This window comes from Eubalaena glacialis, chromosome 9 (genome assembly GCF_028564815.1).
Source record: "Eubalaena glacialis isolate mEubGla1 chromosome 9, mEubGla1.1.hap2.+ XY, whole genome shotgun sequence".
Taxonomy (NCBI): domain Eukaryota; kingdom Metazoa; phylum Chordata; class Mammalia; order Artiodactyla; family Balaenidae; genus Eubalaena; species Eubalaena glacialis.
In genome coordinates this window covers 107662843-107683649 of record NC_083724.1, presented here as the reverse complement: position 1 = coordinate 107683649, position 20807 = coordinate 107662843, and positions in this window count along the sequence as shown.

Genomic DNA, 20807 nt, shown 5'->3' with positions numbered 1-20807 from the left:
AATCTCATCAGTAAATTTTGGAATAATTAGATTGCCAACTGACAAGGTTTATTTTAGGATCAAAGGAGATCATACATGTGTTGGGGGTGACAACTGATTTTTATCAAGTCTCAGAAGTACTGTAAATGATAAAATACTGTGTAAATGCAATTAGTATATACATTTCAATGTGAGGCTTGATTCTGAATGTCAGGCTGCAAATTGCTCAAGAATTTCATATTCTAGATGATCTTGGTGGCTCTTTTTTTTTTTTTTTTTCATTTTCATTTATTTATTTATTTTATGACTGTGTTGGGTCTTCGTTTCTGTGCGAGGGCTTTCTCTAGTTGCGGCAAGCGGGGGCCACTCTCATTGCGGTGCGCGGGCCTCTCACTATCGCGGCCTCTCTTGTTGTGGAGCACAGGCTCCAGACGCGCAGTCTCAGCAATTGTGGCTCACGGGCCTAGCCGCTCCGCGGCATGTGGGATCTTCCCAGACCGGGGCACGAACCCGTGTCCCCTGCATTGGCAGGCAAATTCTCAACCACTGCGCCATCAAGGAAGCCCTGTTACACTTTCATATTGCAAAATTCCTAGGTTTTGTTCCTTTCATTCATAACCCAGCTGACATGTCCCCAATTGGCAAGGCACATTTGAGACAGATTGCATCTCCTGTTTCCTTGCTCTGGCTGACTCACCAGCCACTGCTCTTGCCTCTTTGTTACTCAAGAAAGCACAGGTAGAAGCCAGGCAGCTGATGCTGGACCCCAGATCCACTGAGTTCTCCTGTGGGACCCCCTGGCCAAAAACTCCTCCGCACTGAATTTCCCAGGCTACGGGCCATTTGGGGTACAAGGTTGCCCTTCCCAGGAAGGAGATGACAAGAGTAACAGGTGTTAATAAATGCAGATCCATGGCCAGAGGCCAGCGTGGAACATTTTATTAGGCAATCATATATTTTCATTAGTAATGGTGATGAAGCAGTTAAGTTTTTATTGGGTGTTTTAATGTTTCGTTTTGCCACCACACTTTATTATCATGCCAGCCTATTGACTGCTGGGGCAGGCCTCGCTTGCTTTTTTCTTCTGTGCAGGAGCCCTTCCAGACAATTCCTTTCCCCAAGCTTCAGCCATAAGATTACTTGTCATATGCTTAAGGAGACAGCAGGGTCGTTAAAGGCCATGAAGTCAATGACAAACCCAGCTCATAATTTTTATATCCTTGTTATAACCTGACACCCCCCAGAACATTATCATGAGGTGAATGGTTTAAATGAAGCAGGGACAGACCATCTCACACGGGGCTCCTGACCCTTGGTTTGCAGAGCTGCCTAAAAATGTCTGGGGAATATGAGCAAGCAGCCTCTCTCTTCTCCCTGTGGGAATGGAAGGTGAGACTCTTGGTGTTAGAAGGCCCTGCGAGGTCATCTAATTACCGTGACTCCTCTCGCTTGACCCGTGAGGGAGCTGAGGCCCGGGATGGAGGGTGACTTGAGCAAGGTCACACAGCCAGGAGGGGAACCCAGACCTCTGATTCCCAGGTCAGGGTCTGCTCACGAGGTGCTGTGGTCTTAACGATTGGGCAAGGATCAAGCTCTGAGCTTGAGAAGGCTCACGGGAAGCAGTCTCCATCAGAGCATCACCAGAGGAGACTTCAGGGATCAACCAGCTCATACCATGTCTCAGTTTCACAGGTCAGAAAATTGAGGTGATGAGAAGGGAGATGATGTACCTGAGATAACACGTATTCAGTGCCAGCCGAAGCAGTTCCAGACCAGACAAAAGCCATTGTCCGCTCATAGGGCTGCATGGAGTCCAGCAAGACTGAGGCCCCAAAAGGAACAAAATCACTTTAAAAAAATTTTTTTATTGGAGTACAGTTAATTTAAAATGTTGTGTTAGTTTCAGGTATATAGCAAACTGAATCAGTTAAACATATACATATATCCACTCTTTTTTAGATTCTTTTCCCATATTGGCCATTACAGAGTATTAAGTAGAGTTCCCTGTGCTATACAGTAGATCCTTATTAGTTATCTATTTTATATACAGGAGTATGTATATGTTACCTACAGTTACTAGAACTATGTTATCTAAAAATATTTGCAAGCGTCTATTTCTGTGACATGATGGCTTATACATATGTAAACATATGGATTATTGAAATAACTACACTGCATTTTCTGAGCAGTGTAGTAAATTGAAAGTGTCAATACTATATAGTCACAAAAGCAAGGGTTCAAATCCTGAATCCACTCTGTCCCAGCAGAATGATCTTGAGACTTAGTTTCCTAACGTGTAAAATGGAGATTAAAAATCCCCCACATTCAAGTGTTGAGAGAATTCAGCCAGACAACTTATGTTAAATGCTTTGCCCCTGGAATAACAGCCATGAAATATATGGCTACTATTGTAAGTATTATAATTATAGAGAGAGAAGAAAAGTGTTAGGATTGTGGCACTGAGCCAGGTGTACCTGCCTCCCAAATCTTCTTTATGATCAATGGTTTCCTTGCTTCTAGAATGCCCAAGAAGAACTATATTGAACATTGAAGAGGTTATAAGATCCTGTTGACCTTGTTGCCCTGTAGCTATGGATACACAAATTCTCACAACAATAAAAGGGTTAAAAATAAGTTAGTGAAGGTGATTTATCAGAGAGGAAAGCAGGGTAAATTAGAAGGCTGATTTTCAGAAAGGGATCCACGGTGTATGCATAAAAGAAGAAATCAGGCAACTCCTGAGAGCAACTCCTTCGTTCTCTTAAGCACTTTGCACAGCACTCAGCACATGTTTGGTGACCAATAAGTGTCTTAGAAACATTGAATGAAGCATCCTGGTGGATCAGGAAAGATGTCCCTGTCTGCTATTAAGAAGGGGACTATGGGAGATGAGGGTTGGGAGGAGTCAAGGAGAGGGTCCATGTTTCCTTCTATACCCAAAAGCCGCAGCTGTAAAAGGGATCTATGAAAAACGAACACTGCTTCCATCTGTATCACCTGTATCTGTATAATCTTTCTAGAATATTTTAAGAGAGTTGGTTTCATAGAATGTCACCTGGGATTCTTTCATAGGAACTTCTGAGAAATGGGACAAGAAATCTTAAAACAAACATATGTTATGAGGATGAACAGATAACACCATCTTATACCAACCCCAACAAAATATAGAGGGAAGACTGCCCAGAGACACAGAGAAATCTTGACGGCTTAGACTGCAGACCCGATCACCTTACTGCTGATAAACTAAGTTTTTCCTTAAGTGAACATGTAAGACCTTACACAGTGCATCTTATGTTCATGGCTCGACAACACATTTTCAACCTTGGAATCTCCTTCCCATTTGCTCTGAATCCCTCTTCTGCCTTCTCTTTCCCTGTGATCCCTTCATTTCCTCCCAGGAAGCACCAGATGCTATAGCTATGATCCCCACCTACCTGCTGAGGACCTGAGTCATAGGGCAGGAGGATGGCGGGTGACCACTTCCATATTGCGGAGAGGACTAACAATCTTCTGCTGATGTACCCATTGCTTTTCTCCTCTGGATAAGAGAGTTGCTGGTCCTCTCTACTGAGTACACAGGAGCTTTCTGCTCTTCAATCTTCCAATACTCCTGCTCCATCATCTGATACGTCCTGATCAATTTTGGCACCTTTCATGAAGCCACATGTTCCTCCTCAAGACTGAGATGCTCCCTGAAGCTCCATGGAGGAACTTTAAGGTTGCTAAGCAAAAGGAGAGTCAGATTCTTGGGAGTGTTAGTGACCTGTTCTCTCTAGTAACTTTACTTACCATCACTCTGTTGGCCCCAGTGGAATGCTTTTCAATCTGCAGTCCACAGAAAGGGCTTATTAGATGGCTTAGCTAGGCTGGTGCAAATTTCAGTTTGCTTCTCATTCTCTGCCTGTCCTGTGCCAGTTGTGTGCAGAGAGAGGAAGTGTTAAATGGAAGGATAGACATGGTTGGTCCATAGTTTGCAGCATATTTTCATTGTCTTTGGTTTTGGACTTAGGCAAAGGCTCCTTCTCTAAGAAGAGAGGCCTATCGGAAGGCTATCATGGATTCCTATTCACTCTTGATTAAGATGAGACATATCCTCATCCAACCACCAAAATGTCCATGGTTTAACACAGTAGAACACAAGAAACGTATGCATTTTAGTGACCAGAAAATGTGGGTTTTGCAAAAAGAAATAGGACAACTATGTGCCTTTGAGAGCTTCATGCTGGTGGTGAAGATGGGTCTGTCAACCATCATTACCAGGTTTCACTGTCACACGGACCTTCTAACAACAGGGCCATGAGATAAGCTGAGAGCTTCCAAAATCTCAGAAAAGACAATGTTAGAAGGAGTACGTTGCTTTGATTTTTATTTTCCTACATCATACCACCAACTGATGGTCTAAAAATCATCCAAGCTAGCTAGATCCAGAGTATGGAAGTGACATTTATTTATGTGCCCCGGCCCTTTCACCTTTAGATACCTGCTTTCAGCCTCTAGCTGCTCTTTCAGGCTGTGTCTTAATCTCTCAACATGCACACTAAAGATCCCCTCCTTCATCAACCTGTAGTTTTTACTTCTGCAGTATGTTTCTTCTGGAGTATCCTTTCTCAATATTTGACTAGTTCATTCCTTTCTACTCTTTATCTAAGGCTGGAACTAAATATTTCCTTTCAGTCCCCAAACTAAATTTCTTTCCTCTTTCCCTAATATTAAGATGCACGTATTTGCTTTGTTCAATAGCTATATTTTAATTTACAATTAAAATCACAAATCCCAAACCTGAAAGGGTGATGCAAATGATGTAAATGAGTGAGGTAGGCCAGGTGTAAGATACCAAGGCATGGAAATCTAGAAAACATGCCCCTGGAAAATGCATGGCCCTTCAAAAGACATTTGAAATAATTTTTTTTAACATCATGCAGGCCAAACAAAACACATGCATGGATTCTATGCAGGATATAAGTTTGCAGCACATGAGGTAGAGTATCTGATGCCATTCACGGCAAGGGACATGATGAACTATCATTCACATTTGTTACTAGGATCTGGGTTCCTTAAAGTGGTAAAGCTGTAAAAAGGACTGTGCCTTATCAAAGTTAGGATAAAACATGCTTAAAAGTAGAATAAGAACACATGTTTCAGGAACTCAGAAAATTAATTAATTAATTTAAAGAAATTAAAGAAAACTTAATTAATTTTAATTAAGAAACCAGGAAAAATTTGTCACTAGAGCATAACTTAAGAAAACAAACTTTATGGTGTTCCATCAACTTCTAAAGATGTTCAGTGATCAAAACGTATCATGGTTTTCGTTTCCTCTTCTTTTTATCCATCCTCTAGGTAACTGTGAATGTAGATGGTGTTTCCTTCAGAATTCTCCCATAGTTTAGAGATACTTGCATACCCTGATATTTCCATTTTGAGTTTCTGTCTCAAACACTCTTGCCTTTCAGTAACTCTGTCTCCCCAATAATGCATCAAAATTCATACTCATTGCTCAAGTGTCAGCCACAGTTATTTCACCCATGTTAACACCTTTTTATCCACGTGGCAATTAGCACAGTCACAAAAGGCAACTAGTGGCCCATCGCCCAAGAGTATATATGTCAACAGATTTTTATTTTCTTCCGTAACTGTCTGATAAACCTTCAAAGCATGACTATATTTTACTGAATTACTTTGCATTAGAGTCCAAATTTTCTAATGCTTTCATGGCAAGTTTCTCAACACATATTCTGGTTAAAATGGGCCACTCTTTCAGTGTCCCTGTTCCCTGTACAAATTCCCAGCTGATGCCACTAACAAGCAAGCAAACAGAGATAAATGAGACACAGTCACTAAGAGTCTGGTGGAGGCTGTGGTGTGCTTTCTAACCTGGAGTACACCCACCTCTATATCCCAGGATCCTAAATAATCCAGCGGCCCACATTCTCCAGCGACTTTGATCTAGAATTTGTCCCTTTGAATAACTCAGCTTGTTCACATTGCTCTCCTTCCTCCCTTCCCCAGAGGATCCTGGCACTATTTACAGAGCTTTATCTACCTTTCATTCAGTTCAAAGTGCCTTTGACTCACGGTTATGGTTTAGGCCAAAAACAAAGACGGGTCTTGGAGGGAAGGATGTGACACCTTCACATGCCTCTATAATAAGTAAATAGTTCTGAATGTATGGGAGCATATATGGCAGTGCATTCCTAAGAGTTTATTCCCCCAAATAAACAATGAGAAATACTGACAGCTATGATTCTTGCAGTGTTTAATACTTGGTGTGCGCTGTACTAAGCACTTTAGATGCATGATCTCATTTAATTCCCATAATAATCCTGTGAGATAACAATCATTATCTCAATTTCAAAGATTCAAATTGAGGCTTAACAGAGTTAAGAAACTTGCCCAAGTTCATGCAGCTACGAAGTGGAGAGGCATGATTAAATCAAAGTCATTCTGGCCCCAGAGTTTGAATCTTAATCACTGTTTTATGTCTGTCCAGTCCCAGAATCCTAGAAGAAATGGCCATAAATCCACTTAGTTTGGAAGGATCTGGGCTCCTGAGCTGACCCTGAGATCCTCTGATTTTTGAAAGTATCTACAATCTGTAGTGGCCTTTAACTATGGACTGAGTTTGACATCTGATAAGACCTCAAAAGTTCATGGAGGGACATGATCCTTTAAATAAGTATTGTTTAATATATAAATTTATTAATTGTGATATATAAATTATTTCCAATTACATATTAAGATTTATTCCATAACTATTATGTACATGGTATCATCACCCAGTAATTATGTGGTGACTATATTTCCCAAATAAAAAAATTTTTTTAACATCTTCATTGGAGTATAATTGCTTTACAATGGTGTGTCAGTTTCTGCTTCATAAAAAAGTGAATCAGTTATACATATACATATGTCCCCATATCTCTTCCCTCTTGCGTCTCCCTCCCTCACACCCTCCCTATCCCACCTCTCTAGGTGGTCACAAAGCACCAAGCTGCTCCCCCTGTGCTATGCGGCTGTTTCCCACTAGCTATCTGTTTTACGTTTGGTAGTGTATATATGTCCATGCCACTCTCTCACTTTGTCCCAGCTTACCCTTTGCCTTCCCCGTGTCCTCAAGTCCATTCTCTAGTAGGTCTGCGTCTTCATTCCCGTCCTGCCCTTGGTTCTCCATGACCTTTTTTTTTTTTTAGATTCCATATATATGTGTTAGCATACGGTATTTGTTTTTCTCTTTCTGACTTACTTCACTCTGTGTGACAGTCTCTAGGTCCATCAACCTCACTACAAATAACTCAGTTTCGTTCCTTTTTATGGCTGAGTAATATTCCATTGCATATAGGTGCCATATATTCTTTATCCATTCATCTGTTGATGGACACTTAGGTTGCTTCCATGTCCTGGCTATTGTAAATAGAGCTGCAATGAACATTTTGGTACATGACTCTTTTTGAATTCTGGTTTTCTCAGGGTATATGCCCAGTAGTGGGATTGCTGGGTCGTATGATAGTTCTATTTTTAGTTTTTTAAGGAACCTCCATACTGTTCTCCATAGTGGCTGTATCAATTTACATTCCCACCAACAGTGCAAGAGTGTTCCCTTTTCTCCACACCCTCTCCAGTATTTATTATTTGTACATTTTTTTTTGATGGCCATACTGACCGGTATGAGATGATATCTCATTGTAGTTTTGATTTGCATTTCTCTAATGATTAGTGATGTTGAGCATCCTTTCATGTGTCTGTTGGCAATCTGTATATCTTCTTTGGAGAAATGTCTATTTAGGTCTTCTGCCCATTTTTGGATTGGGTTTGTTTTTTTTTTAATGTTGAGCTGCATGAGCTGCTTGTAAATTTTGGAGATTAATCCTTTGTCAGTTGCTTCATTTGCAAATATTTTCTCCCATTCTGAATGTTATCTTTTCGTCTTGTTTATGGTTTCCTTTGCTGTGCAAAAGCTTTTAAGTTTCATTAGGTCCCATTTGTTTATTTTTGTTTTTATTTCCATTTCTCTAGGAGGTGGGTCAAAAAGGATCTTGCTGTGATTTATGCCATAGAGTGTTCTGCCTATGTTTTCCTCTGAGAGTTTCATGGTTTCTGGCCTTACATTTAGGTCTTTAATCCATTTTGAGTTTATTTTTGTGTATGGTGTTAGGGAATGTTCTAATTTCATTCTTTTACATGTAGTTGTCCAGTTTTCCCAACACCACTTATTGAAGAGGCTGTCTTTTCTCCACTGTATATTCTTGCCTCCTTTATCAAAGATAAGGTGACCATATGTGCGTGAGTTTATCTCTGGACTTTCTATCCTGTTCCATTGATCTATATTTCTGTTTCTGTGCCAGTACCATACTGTCTTGATTACTGTGGCATTGTAGTATAGTCTGAAGTCAGGGAACCTGATTCCTCCAGCTCCGTTTTTCTTTCTCAGGATTGCTTCGGCTATTCGGTGTCTTTTGTTTTCCACATAAATTGTGAAATTTTTTGTTCTAGTTCTGTGAAAAATGCCATTGGTAATTTGATAAGGATTGCATTGAATCTGTAGATTGCTTTGGGTAGTAGAGTCATTTTCACAATGTTGATTCTTCCAATCTAAGAACATAGTATATCTCTCCATCTGTTTGTATCATCTTTAATTTCTTTCATCAGTGTCTTATAATTTTCTGCATACAGGTCTTTTGTCTCCTTAGGTAGGTTTATTCCTAGATATTTTATTCTTTTTGTTGCAATGGTAAATGGGAGTGTTTTCTTAATTTCACTTTCAGATTTTTCATCATTAGTGTATAGGAATGCAAGAGATTTCTGTGCTTTAATTTTGTATCCTCCTACTTTACCAAATTCATTGATAAGCTTTAGTAGTTTTCTGGTACCATCTTTAGGATTCTCTATGTATAGTATCATGTCACCTGCAAACCATGACAGCTTTACTTGTTCTTTTCCAATTTGGGTTCCTTTTATTTCTTTTTCTTCTCTGATTGCTGTGGCTAAAACTTCCAAAACTATGTTGAATAATAGTGGTGAGAGTGGGCAACCTTGTCTTCTTCCTGATCTTAGTGGAAATGTTTTCAGTTTTTCACCATTGAAGATGATGTTGGTTGTGGGTTTGTCATATATGGCCTTTATTATGTTGAGGCAAGTTTCCTCTATGCCTATTTTCTGCAGGGTTTTTATCACACATGGGTGTTGAATTTTGTCAAAAGATTTCTCTGCATCTATTGAGATGATCATATGGTTTTTCTCCTTCAATTTGTTAACATGGTGTATCACGTTGATTGATTTGCGTATATTGAAGAATCCTTACATTCCTGGGATAAACCCCACGTGATCATAGTGTATGATCCTTTTAAAGTGCTGTTGGGTTCTGTTTGTTAGTATTTTGTTGAGGATTTTTGCATCTATGTTCATCAGTGATATTGGCCTGTAGTTTTCTTTCTTTGTGACATCTTTGTTTGGTTTTGCCATCATGTGGCCTTGTAGAATCAGTTTGGGAGTGTTCTTCCCTCTGCTATATTTTGGAAGAGTTTGAGAAGAATAGGTGTTAGCTCTTCTCTAAATGTTTGATAGAATTCGCCTGTGAAGCCATCTGCTCCTGGGTCTTTGTTTGTTGCAAGATTTTTTATCACAGTCTCAATTTCAGTGCTTGTGATTGATCTGTTCACATTTTCTATTTCTTCCTGATTCAGTCTCGGAAGGTTGTGCATTTCTAAGAATTTGTCCATTTCTTCCAGGTTGTCCATTTTATTGGCATACAGTTGCTTGTAGTAATCTCTCATGATCTTTTGTATTTCTGCAGTGTCAGTTGTTACTTCACCTTTTTCATTTCTAATTCTATGGATTTGAGTCTTCTCCCTTTTTTTATTGATAAGTCTGGCTAATGGTTTATCAATTTTGTTTATCTTCTCAAAGAATCAGCTTTTAGTTTTATTCATCTTTGCTATTGTTTCCTTCATTTCTTTTTCATTTATTTCTGATCTGATCTGATCTTTGTTTCTTTCCTTCTGCTAACTTTGGGGTTTTTTTGTTTTTCTTTCTCTAATTGCTTTAGGTGTAAGGTTAGGTTATTTGAGATGTTTCTTGTTTCTTAAGGTAGGATTGTATTGCTATAAACTTCCCTCTTAGAACTGCTTTTGCTGCATCCCATAGGTTTTGGGTCATCGTGTTTTCATTGTCATTTGTTTCTAGGTATTTTTTGATTTCCTCTTTGATTTTTTCAATGATCTCTTGGTTATTAAGTAGTGTGTTGTTTAGCCTCCATATGTTTGTATTTCTTACAGATTTTTTAGTGTAATTGATCTCTAGTCTCACAGCATTGTGGTTAGAAAAGATACTTGATATGATTTCAATTTTCTTAAATTTACCAAGGCTTGATTTGTGACCCAAGATATGACCTATCTTAGAGAATGTTCCATGAGCACTTGAGAAGAAAGTGTATTCAGTTGTGTTTGCATCGAATGTCCTATAAATATCAATTAAGTCCATCTTGTTTAATGTGTCATTTAAAGCTTTTGTTTCCTTTTTTATTTTCATTTTGGATGATCTGTCCATTGGTGAAAGTGGGGTGTTAAAGTCCCCTACTATGATTGTGTTCCTGTTGATTTTCCCTTTTATGGCTGTTAGTATTTGCCTTATATATTGAGGTGCTCCTATGTTGGGTGCATAAATATTTACAATTGTTATATCTTCTCCTTGGATTGATCCCTTGATCATTATGTAGTGTCCTACTTTGTCTCTTGTAATAGTCTTTGTTTTAAAGTCTATTTTGTCTGATATGAGAATTGCTACTCCAAATTTCTTTTGATTTTCATTTGCATGGAATATCTTTTTCCATCCCCTTACTCTCAGTCTGTATGTGTCCCTAGGTCTGAAGTGGGTCTCTTGTAGACAGCATATATATGGGTCTTGTTTTTGTATCCATTCAGCCAATCTATGTCTTTTGGTTAGAGGATTTAATCCATTTACATTTAAGGTAATTATCAATATGTATGTTCCTATTACCGTTTTCTTAATTGTTTTGGGTTTATCATTGTAGGTCTTTTCCTTCTCTTGTGTTTCCTGCCTAGAGAAGTTCCGTTAGCATGTGTTGTAAAGCTGGTTTGGTGGTGCTGAATTCTCTTAGCTTTTGCTTTTCTGCAAAGGTTTTAATTTCGCCATGAATCTGAATGACATACTTGCTGTGTAATCTTGGTTTTAGGTTTTTCTCCTTCATCACTTTAAATATGTCCTGCCACTACCTTCTGGCTTGAAGAGTTTCTGCTGAAAGATCAGCTGTTAACCTTATGGGGATTCCCTTATGTGTTATTTGTTTTTTCCCTTGCTGCTTTTAATATTTGTTCTTTGTATTTAATTTTTGATAGTTTGATTAATATGTGTCTTGGCCTGTTTCTCCTTGGATTTATCCTGTATGGGACTCTCTGTGCTTCCTGCACTTGATTAACTATTTCCTTTCCCATGTTAGGGAAGTTTTCAACTATAATCTCTTCAAATATTTTCTCAGTCCCTTTCTTTTTCTCTTCTTCTTCTGGGACTGCTATAATTCGATTGTTGGTGTGTTTAATATTGTCCCAGAGGTCTCTGAGACAGTCCTCAATTCTTCTCATTCTTTTTTCTTTATTCTGCTCTGCAGTATTTATTTCCACTATTTTATCTTCCAGGTCACTTATCCGTTCTTCTGCCTCAGTTATTCTGCTATGGATCCCTTCTAGAGAATTTTAAATTTCATTTATTTTGTTGTTCATCACTGTTTGCTTGCTCTTTAGTTCTTCTAAGTCCTTGTTAAACGTTTCTTGTATTTTCTCCTTTCTGTTTCCAAGATTTTGGATCATCTTTACTATCATTATTCTGAATTCTTTTTCAGGTAGACTCCCTGTGTCCTCTTCATCTGTTAGGTCTGGTGGGTTTTTTCCTTGCTCCTTCATCTGCTGTGTGTTTCTCTGTCTTTTCATTTTGCTTAACTTACTGTGTTTAGGGTCTCCTTTTCGCAGGCTGCACGTTCATAGTTCCCGTTGTTTTTGGTGTCTGTACCCAGTGGCTAAGGTTGGTTCAGTGGGTTGTGTAGGCTTCTTGGTGGAGGGGACTAGTGCCTGTGTTCTAGTGGATGAGGCTGGATCGTGTCTTTCTGGTGGGCAGGTCCATGCCTGGTGGTGTGTTTTGGGGTGTCTGTGGCCTTATTATGATTTTAGGCAGCCTCTGTGCTAATGGATGGGGTTTTGTTCCTGTCTTGCTAGTTGTTTGGCATAGGGTGTACAGCACTGTACCTTGCTGGTCATTGAGTGGAGCTGGGTCTTGGCATTGAGAAGGAGATCTCTGGGAGATTTTCCCCGTTTGATATTATGTGGAGCTGGGAGGTCTCTTGTGGATCAGTGTCCTGAACGTGGCTCTCCCACCTCCATGGCACAGCCCTGACGCCTGGCTAGAGCACCAAGAGCCTGTCCTCTACTCGGCTCAGAATAAAAGGGAGGAAAAAAAGAAAGAAAGAAAGAAGAAGATAAAATAAAATAAAGTTATTAGAATAAAAAATAAAAAATAATTATTAAGAAAAAAATGTTTTTAAGTAATTAAAAAAAAAAATTGGACAGACAGAACCCTAAGACAAATGGTAAAAGCAAAGCTATAGAGACAAAATCACACACAGAAGCATACACATACACACTCACAAAAAGAGAAAAAGGGGAAAAAAATATATATATCATTGCTCCCAAAGTCCACCTCCTCAATTTGGGATGATTTGTTGTCTATTCAGGTATTCCACAGATGCAGGGTACATCAAGTTGATTCTGGAGATTTAATCCTCTGCTCCTGAGGCTGCTGGCAGAAATTTCCCTTTCTCTTCTTTGTTCGCACAGCTCCCGGGGTTCAGCTTTGGATTCGGCCCCGCCTCTGCGTGGAGGTCGCCTGAGGGCGTGTGTTCTTCACTCAGACAGGACAGGGTTAAAGGAGCAGCTGATTCGGGGGCTCTGGCTCACTCAGGCCGGGGTCAGGGAGGGGTACGGAGTGCAGGGCAAGCCTGCGGCGGCAGAGGCCAGCGTGACGTTGCAGCAGCCTGAGGCGCGCCGTGCGCTTTCCCGGGGAAGTTGTCCCTGGATCACGGGCCCCTGGCAGTGGTGGGCTGCACAGGCTCCCGGGAGGGGAGGTGTGGAGAGTGACCTGTGCTCACACACAGGCTTCTTGGTGGCGGCAGCAGCCTTAGCGTCTCATGCCCGTCTCTGGGGTCCGCGCTGATAGCCGTGGCTCGCGCCCGTCTCTGGAGTTCCTTTAAACAGCGCTCTTAATCCCCTCTCCTTGCGCACCAGGAAACAAAGGGGCAAGAAAAAGTCTCTTGCCTCTTCGGCAGCTGCAGACTTTTTCCCGGACTCCCTCCCGGCTAGCTGTGGTGCACTAGCCCCTTCAGGCTGTGTTCACGCCGCCAACCCCAGTCCTCTCCCTGCGATCCGACCGAAGCCCAAGCCTCAGCTCGCAGCCCCCGCCCGCCCCAGCGGGTGAGCAGACAGGCCTCTCGGGCTGGTGAGTGCTGCTCTGCGCCGAGCCTCTGTGCGGGAATCTCTCTGCTTTGCCCTCCGCACCCCTGTGGCTGCGCTCTCCTCCGTGGCTCCGAAGCTTCCCCCCTCCGCCACCCGCAGTCTCCGCCCACGAAGGGGCTTCCTAGTGTGTGGAAACCTTTCCTCCTTCCCAGCTCCCTCCCACTGGTGCAGGTCCCGTCCCTGTTCTTTTGTCTCCGTTTTTTCTTTTTTCTTTGCTCTACCCAGGTACGTGGGGAGTTTCTTGCCTTTTGGGAAGTCTGAGGTCTTCTGCCAGCGTTCAGTGGGTGTTCTGTAGGAGTTGTTCCACATGTAGATGTATTTCTGATGTATCTGTGGGGAGGAAGGTGATCTCTGCATCTTACCCTTCCACCATCTTGAAGCTCTCTTCCCCAGATAAAAATTTTGAATGGATGGCTGGAGAGATAATATCTTTATGGGGACAAGAAAACATGGTATTGAAAGAAAATCAGAACAGCGCCATAAAGTAAGACACAAAGATGAATTAATGCATGGTTCTTTACCCTCAATGAACTCAGAGACTAGATAGAAAATCAGAGTGAACCCATAATAGTAGTGGCATCTTGCATTAATAGGTTAATTTAGAGTTCACAATCTAAATATATATATAAAGAGAGAGAGAGAGGAATAGTCGGTCCATGTTAAAGATCATTAACCAAAACCATTCAGACCTTTTTAAACTTTTAAATAAACTATTTTAGTGAAGTGTGATAGAAATATAATAAAAGAAAAAATCATAAGTATAGATCGACAAATTTTGATAGAATGAACTCACCTAAAAAGCCAGCACTCATATCAAGAAATAGACCATTTCCAACACCCCAAAAACCACTTCTTGCCCCTTTTTAGTCACTAATCCCTTCTCCCCAAAGTAATCACTATCCTAAAGGTCTACCACAATAGATAAGTTCTACCCTTTTTTAAAAACATTATATACATAAAAACCTAGAGTATTATTTTGTGTCTAGCTTTTTCCTTCCTCAATATTATGTTTCTAAATTTATCCATGTCATTGCCATAGCAATAGCTGTTCATTTTCATTGCTCTATGGCACTCCATTGCATGACTTTTCTTAAAGTTGGCTCATTTTACTGTCAACATTTGGGTTGTTTACAATATTAGGTTGTTGTGTGTCTTAATAATTCTCTCATTTTTATTACTTAGTAGTATTCCTTTGTATGGATATACCATAATTTGTTTATCCATTTACCTGTTCATGGACATTTGAGCTGTTTCCATTGTGGGGCTATTGTAAATAAAGCTGCTATAAATATTCAAGTACATGTGTTTGTTGGACACATGCTTTCACTTCTCTTGGCTAAATTCCTGGGAGTAGAATTGGTGGGACTTCCGATAGATATCTGCTGGACTTTTCAAGAATCTTCCAAACTGTTTTCCAGACGTTTGTACCATTTTAAACTCCTACTAGCAGTATATAAGAGTTCCAGTTGCTCCACATCTTCATTTACACTTGGTATGCCCTGCTTTTGAATATTAGCCCTTCTAGTAGATGTATGGTAGTATCTTATTATGATTTTAATTTTCCTTTCCCTAACAATGAAGATTTTGAACAATTTTTCATTTGCTTATTTGCCATTCATACAACTTCTATAGTAAGATTCCTTATTTTTTATTGGATCATTTGTCTTATTATTGAGTTGTAAGTGTTCTTTGTATACACTAGATACAAGTCCTTGGTTGGATATGAATAATTTTCAAGTATCTTCATTTCTTCTTTAATTTTTCATTTTTGGAAAATTGTTGCTGTCAGATGAAAGTACAATTTATTTTTACATAATGACTTTCTCCAGAAATCTGTATAAGATCTGAATTCACTTGTTCATTCAAATAGTGTTTCTATAACTTATTTTGATATTAAAATGTACCACATATCATCTGTGAAGTATGATAATCATATTTTTCCTTCTAGCCTATATAATTTTTTTTAACATCTTTATTGGAGTATAATTGCTCTACAATGGTGTGTTTGTTTCTACTTTATAACAAAGTGAATCAGCTATACATATACATATATCCCCATATCTCCCCCCTCTTGCATCTCCTTCCCACCCTCCCTATCCCACCCATAAAGGTGGTCACAAATCACCAAGCTGATCTCCCTGTGCTATGTGGTTGCTTCCCACTATCTATCAATTTTACATTTGGTAGTGTATATATGTCCATGCCACTCTCACTTCGTCCCAGCTTACCCTTCCCCCTCCCCGTGTCCTCAAGTCAATTCTCTACGTCTGCGTCTTTATTCCTGTCCTGCCCCTATGGTCTTAAGAACATTTTTTTTTTTTAATTCCATATATATGTGTTAGCATATGGTATTTGTTTTTCTCTTTCTGACTTACTTCACTCTGTATGACAGACTCTAGGTCCATCCACCTCACTACAAATAACTCAATTTCATTTCTTTTTATGGTTGAGTAATATTCCATTGTATATATGTGTCACATCTTCTTTAGCCATTCCTCTGTCAATGGACACTTAGGTTGCTTCCATGTCCTGGCTATTGTAAATAGAGATGCAATGAACATTGTGGTACATGACTCTTTTTGAATTATGGTTTTCTCAGGGTATATGCCCAGTAGTGGGATTGCTGGGTCATATGGTAGTTCTATTTTTAGATTTTAAGCCTTTATAATTTTTGAAATTTATTTTATTTCACTGGGTAAAAATTCCTGGAATAATGTTGAAAAGAAGCGATGATATTTGGTGTCATTTGCTCATATTTTCATATTTTTGATATGTCACCATTAAGTATGATGTTTAACATATTTTTTTGGTATCATACTGTTTCTGTATTATACTAAGGAAGATTCCTTTTATATCTAGCTTAATAAGAGATTTATGATGTGTGTACGTTAAATTTTGTCAAATGCTTTTTCAGTATATATTAAGATAATCATATGACTACAAGAGGGCACAGCAGAACAGTGAAGATAATGGAACTGTCCCATATCTTGATTGTATGACTGTATTCATTTGTCAAAACTGTACACTATAAAATGTGAATTTTACTGTATATGATTATATCTTAATAAAAAAAATCAATGCAAGAGTTGTCTAATGACAACTATACTATTTTTCAAGTTTTTTGTAAAAATGAATCGATGTAAAACCTAAGTTTTCCCAAACATCACAAGCCTGTGGGACTAATAGCATCACACTGTCAGTAACACTCACCGATATTTCATTGGTTCTCACCACAAACTACCTGCCTTTCAACCCAGACCCCAGCAAAGCCCCCAGGGGCTGCTTGAAAACTCTGCTTCAGTGAGGCACTTTTATGCCCCCCAAACAGTGGAAATTTCATAGTAGAGTTACTAGATTTAGTAACAAACAAACAAATAAAAAAGCAGGATTATAAGTTAAATTTTACCTTCAGATAAACCACAAATAATTTTTTAGAGACATACTTTGTCTCACAGTCTTATTTCATAATGGGATAGCTGTGGTGGTCAGTGGTGAGTTTGGGAGTGAGCTGTCTTCTGTGTTACCCTTGGAAATAAAGCCCTCAGATACAAGGGTACAGAATCTAGTGCCTCAGTGCTGTACAGAGTTTTCAGTAAGGCAGATCATTCCACACAGTCTTACCATCTTACCTCTCTGGCATGAAGCATATGGATCCTGTGGACCTCATTGGAGGGATAGCTACCACACTGTCTTCATAATCACCCACCTACCCACCCCACCCTCACCCCTCCCACTCATGAAAAGGCTTTGCTGCCAGGTCATATTGGCCCTCTTTCTCCCCTTTGGGTGGGCTTGTTCAATAAAACATACCCATGCACGTCTGAATATAGCTAAGTTTCCCTCTGGAAACCCCACGTATCCAGATACATACAGACAGGTTTAAGAGACATCCAGCCTGCCCCTTAGTTGTATTAGTTGTTATGACTGGCCCCTCTGTGAAGTCTGTAGAATAGATTGCAACAGATGCAAATGCTGGAAGAGGGTTAACTCTGGAAAGAGCATCTCAGCCAAAATCATTCAACATCGACTCTGTCTTTTCGTAGGATAATTTCCGGTGGCTCAGCCAGCCAACCATGGTGAAAGCCGAGCACATGAAAAGGGGCTTTCAGTGAGAGCTTATCAAACTGAGACCAAATGCAAGCTGAGCTTTAAAGATAGGACAGATGTCAGGCCTCTCCAGAGGTGGGAGACCAGGATCTGCCTGTGTTTATCATCTTTAACTCTTGATTTTGCTGTTGTTTTCTACTTGTTCAACTTGACACATGGAACACTGTTCATTCTCAGGGCTCTGAACTCGACAGATATCTGAGAGGAGTTGTGCTCATCTAAAAATCATATACGTTTCACTCACAGAAGTATCTTTCTTCACATGGACCACTAATTACAGCTGGCAGTGTCTTAGAGAAATGTGGCCAAAGGTGTTTTCCATGCCTAGGTTTCAGATACTTTTTGTGACCAAATAATTTCTTGGGACACTGTCACCAATGTCCCAGACCCACAACTGCCCCAAGTTGAACCCACATATCTTTTTGCCTAACCTATCCCACCCAAGGAATTTCACCTTTGTATCCTTGCACCCCAGACTTCAAGACTTAAAGTTTGTTTTTTTTTTAATAGCACTTAGAGTTTGCTTATTATCTCATTTAATCTTCACCACCCTACAAGAAGAGAAGTATTATCTGCATTTTTTATATTAGGCATTTGGGGCTTAAAGAGGGGAAGGAGCTTGCTCGCAGTCAGTGGGGACTCAAATCTTGGTTTTGGGATCCAGATTCATTCTTTTTATATACAGAGACCAAAAAATTGGAGACCTGCACCTCTATTTTGCTTGGTGCCTACCGTGTTTTAAACACATCTGAGTCAATATTTTAAGATCCAGAGAAGTCATGAGAACTCCGGATTTCCACTTTCTTTCCAAAAATAAGATCTGGTGATCAGCCTTGTATTTATTCTCATTAACAATCAGCTGTAGCTAAGCAGCAACTATCCCCTTTTAGGGTCCGGTCTGTCTCAGCGCCCACCACTTCTCACAGTATTCCTGGCATTGAGATCAAGTGTTAGCTTCCATTTATGATCATGCTCAGACTGCTGTTTCCCTTATAGGAAAGAAAAATTTCTCTGCACCTCTGACTCTGTTGAAATCAGGAGAAGTACAAGACAGATTGAGAAAACCTCATGAGTCCAGAAAGTTGGACAGAGCTATTTCTTTTAGTAGGTAAAGTCTAGTCTAATGCATTTAATATGAAAACAAAGTGTGTCTGCCAAAAGAACATGCCTAATTACCGTCTCCTGTCTCAGGAGTCTGTCTGGCTCCTGCGAGCATTTGAGGTCATAGTCTTCATATCATCCGAGGCTGGCTCCTGAGCAACTTCAAGGCGTTCATAATGGGTCTCTAGGTCCCCTGACTCTCTCCACTTAAGTCAGCTACACACTGACTTTTACACGTATTGTACCCTTGCCCACAATCATCAATGGGTCTCCATTGCTTTCAGGATAAAGACCAAACACCTTAAATTGTGTTAAAGATTACAGGCCAACATGTTCCCATATTAGACTTCTGCTGGCCGTAAGGCTCTCAGAATTAGCTGTAGTCCAATTCAATTCAATTCAATTCAACTCAATGAATATATACTGTACTGCATGCTTTCTAAATATGACACAGTATGCTTGACCCAATGGGAGGGAAGGAGAAGAAGAACAAAATGATTTTCAGAGTGCTTGAACTCTGTGAATGTGGATAAATCTCAAACTCACAGATCTCAGGCGAAGAGGAAAGTCATGATCATTAAAGAGAGAGTGGCTTTAGGGTTCTAAGGAGGAAGATACTGCTTTTAATATCTTGGAAATCTCTCCCTACAGTCTTCTACTCTCCTCTTAGCTGATCAATTATTTCACAGCCACCCAACACCTTGTATAATTTCACCACCACACAGTAGCTATGCTGTTCCTTCTGTCTAAACAGTCCTTTCACATAGCCTTTTGCCTTTCTGTTATCACTCTGATCTGCCCACTTCATTAGCCTGCCCTGATCCCCTTAAGCCCACAGTGTACCTTTGAGTTCTTCACATGACAGTGAGGAATACATCCTGGCTTGGATATTGAATTGTTCTCAGCATCTGTACTGGCTCTCTTCTTCAGTCCACATGGAAGCTGCTGGAGGGCAGTGAACACATCATATGTGCTTCTGCTTCTCTAATGTTGGAAACAGACTCCAATAAATATATCTTGGCTTATTAATTATACTCACAACAAACCCCTATAGACACCAACTGCTTCAATGATGATTGAGACAGCATTTTTTCCCAGGGTTCTCTCTTGGGTAAACAGGTATAACAACTCACCATACTGTTCTTCTAAAAATAAACCTCTAAACCTTGGTAACCACATATGGCATGCATCCTTCCTGGGCCTCCTAGGCCCTGGTTCTTTTCTCTACTTGAATAATCAGATTACTATAGGTGCAGAATTACAGCTATTTCTGTGACTTATTCTGTCTAAGTGCCACATTTTATTCTGCTGGGGACAAAACACTAGATGTGCAGTTTCCTTCCTTGGCCAAGGCTGCAGTTGAACTTTAAAATCCTAAATGAATTTGAATGGGAATGTTATATGGGTGTGTGTATTACTGGCATGAGATGGCAGTATCTATGCAAAGCAGCATGAAACACTAGGTCAAGACAATCTACAATCTTACAAATATTTGTATATAGCTGTCATCATAGAATTTTCTCCCATGAGGTTCAATATACGCTAAAAAACAAAGGATGCTGTGTAGGACTGATTTCAAAGAAGATGGTCACATAGCATTTTAAAGGGAAGAAGGTGGGGAAATAAAGATGTAGAGGGGTAAAGTACTGTCCTGCCCCGAAGCCATTAAAGGCTGGAAAGTGGGCTAACCCCATGGAGGTTATAAACTGTGGTTGGAGGTCCAGAAAATGGATTCAGGCCCTCAGCAGAGCCATTAAACTAAATCCACAAGGTCCAGAAGGATCCTGACCCATATCAAGTTTTAGAATTAATTAAACCATGGACCTCAGAGATGGGGGAAGTCTCTGTTTCCCCATTTATGTAACGGTAAATTTGGACACAATGTTCTTTGAACCCAGGGATGGAAAGAGACTTAATTAAGGTCAGTGTGGCAGAGATGGTAAGATTCATAAAATGTTTTGTTGGCTCCCCTGCGTATTGTGGACCCCTTGCTGTTAGGTGGGCTTTGTGATTATCTCTGGCCAGTAAAATGTTAGTGTTCATCATTTCCAGGTTGAGGCATCAAAAAGCCTTGTACGATTTCCTAGCCTCTCTCTTCATTCCTGA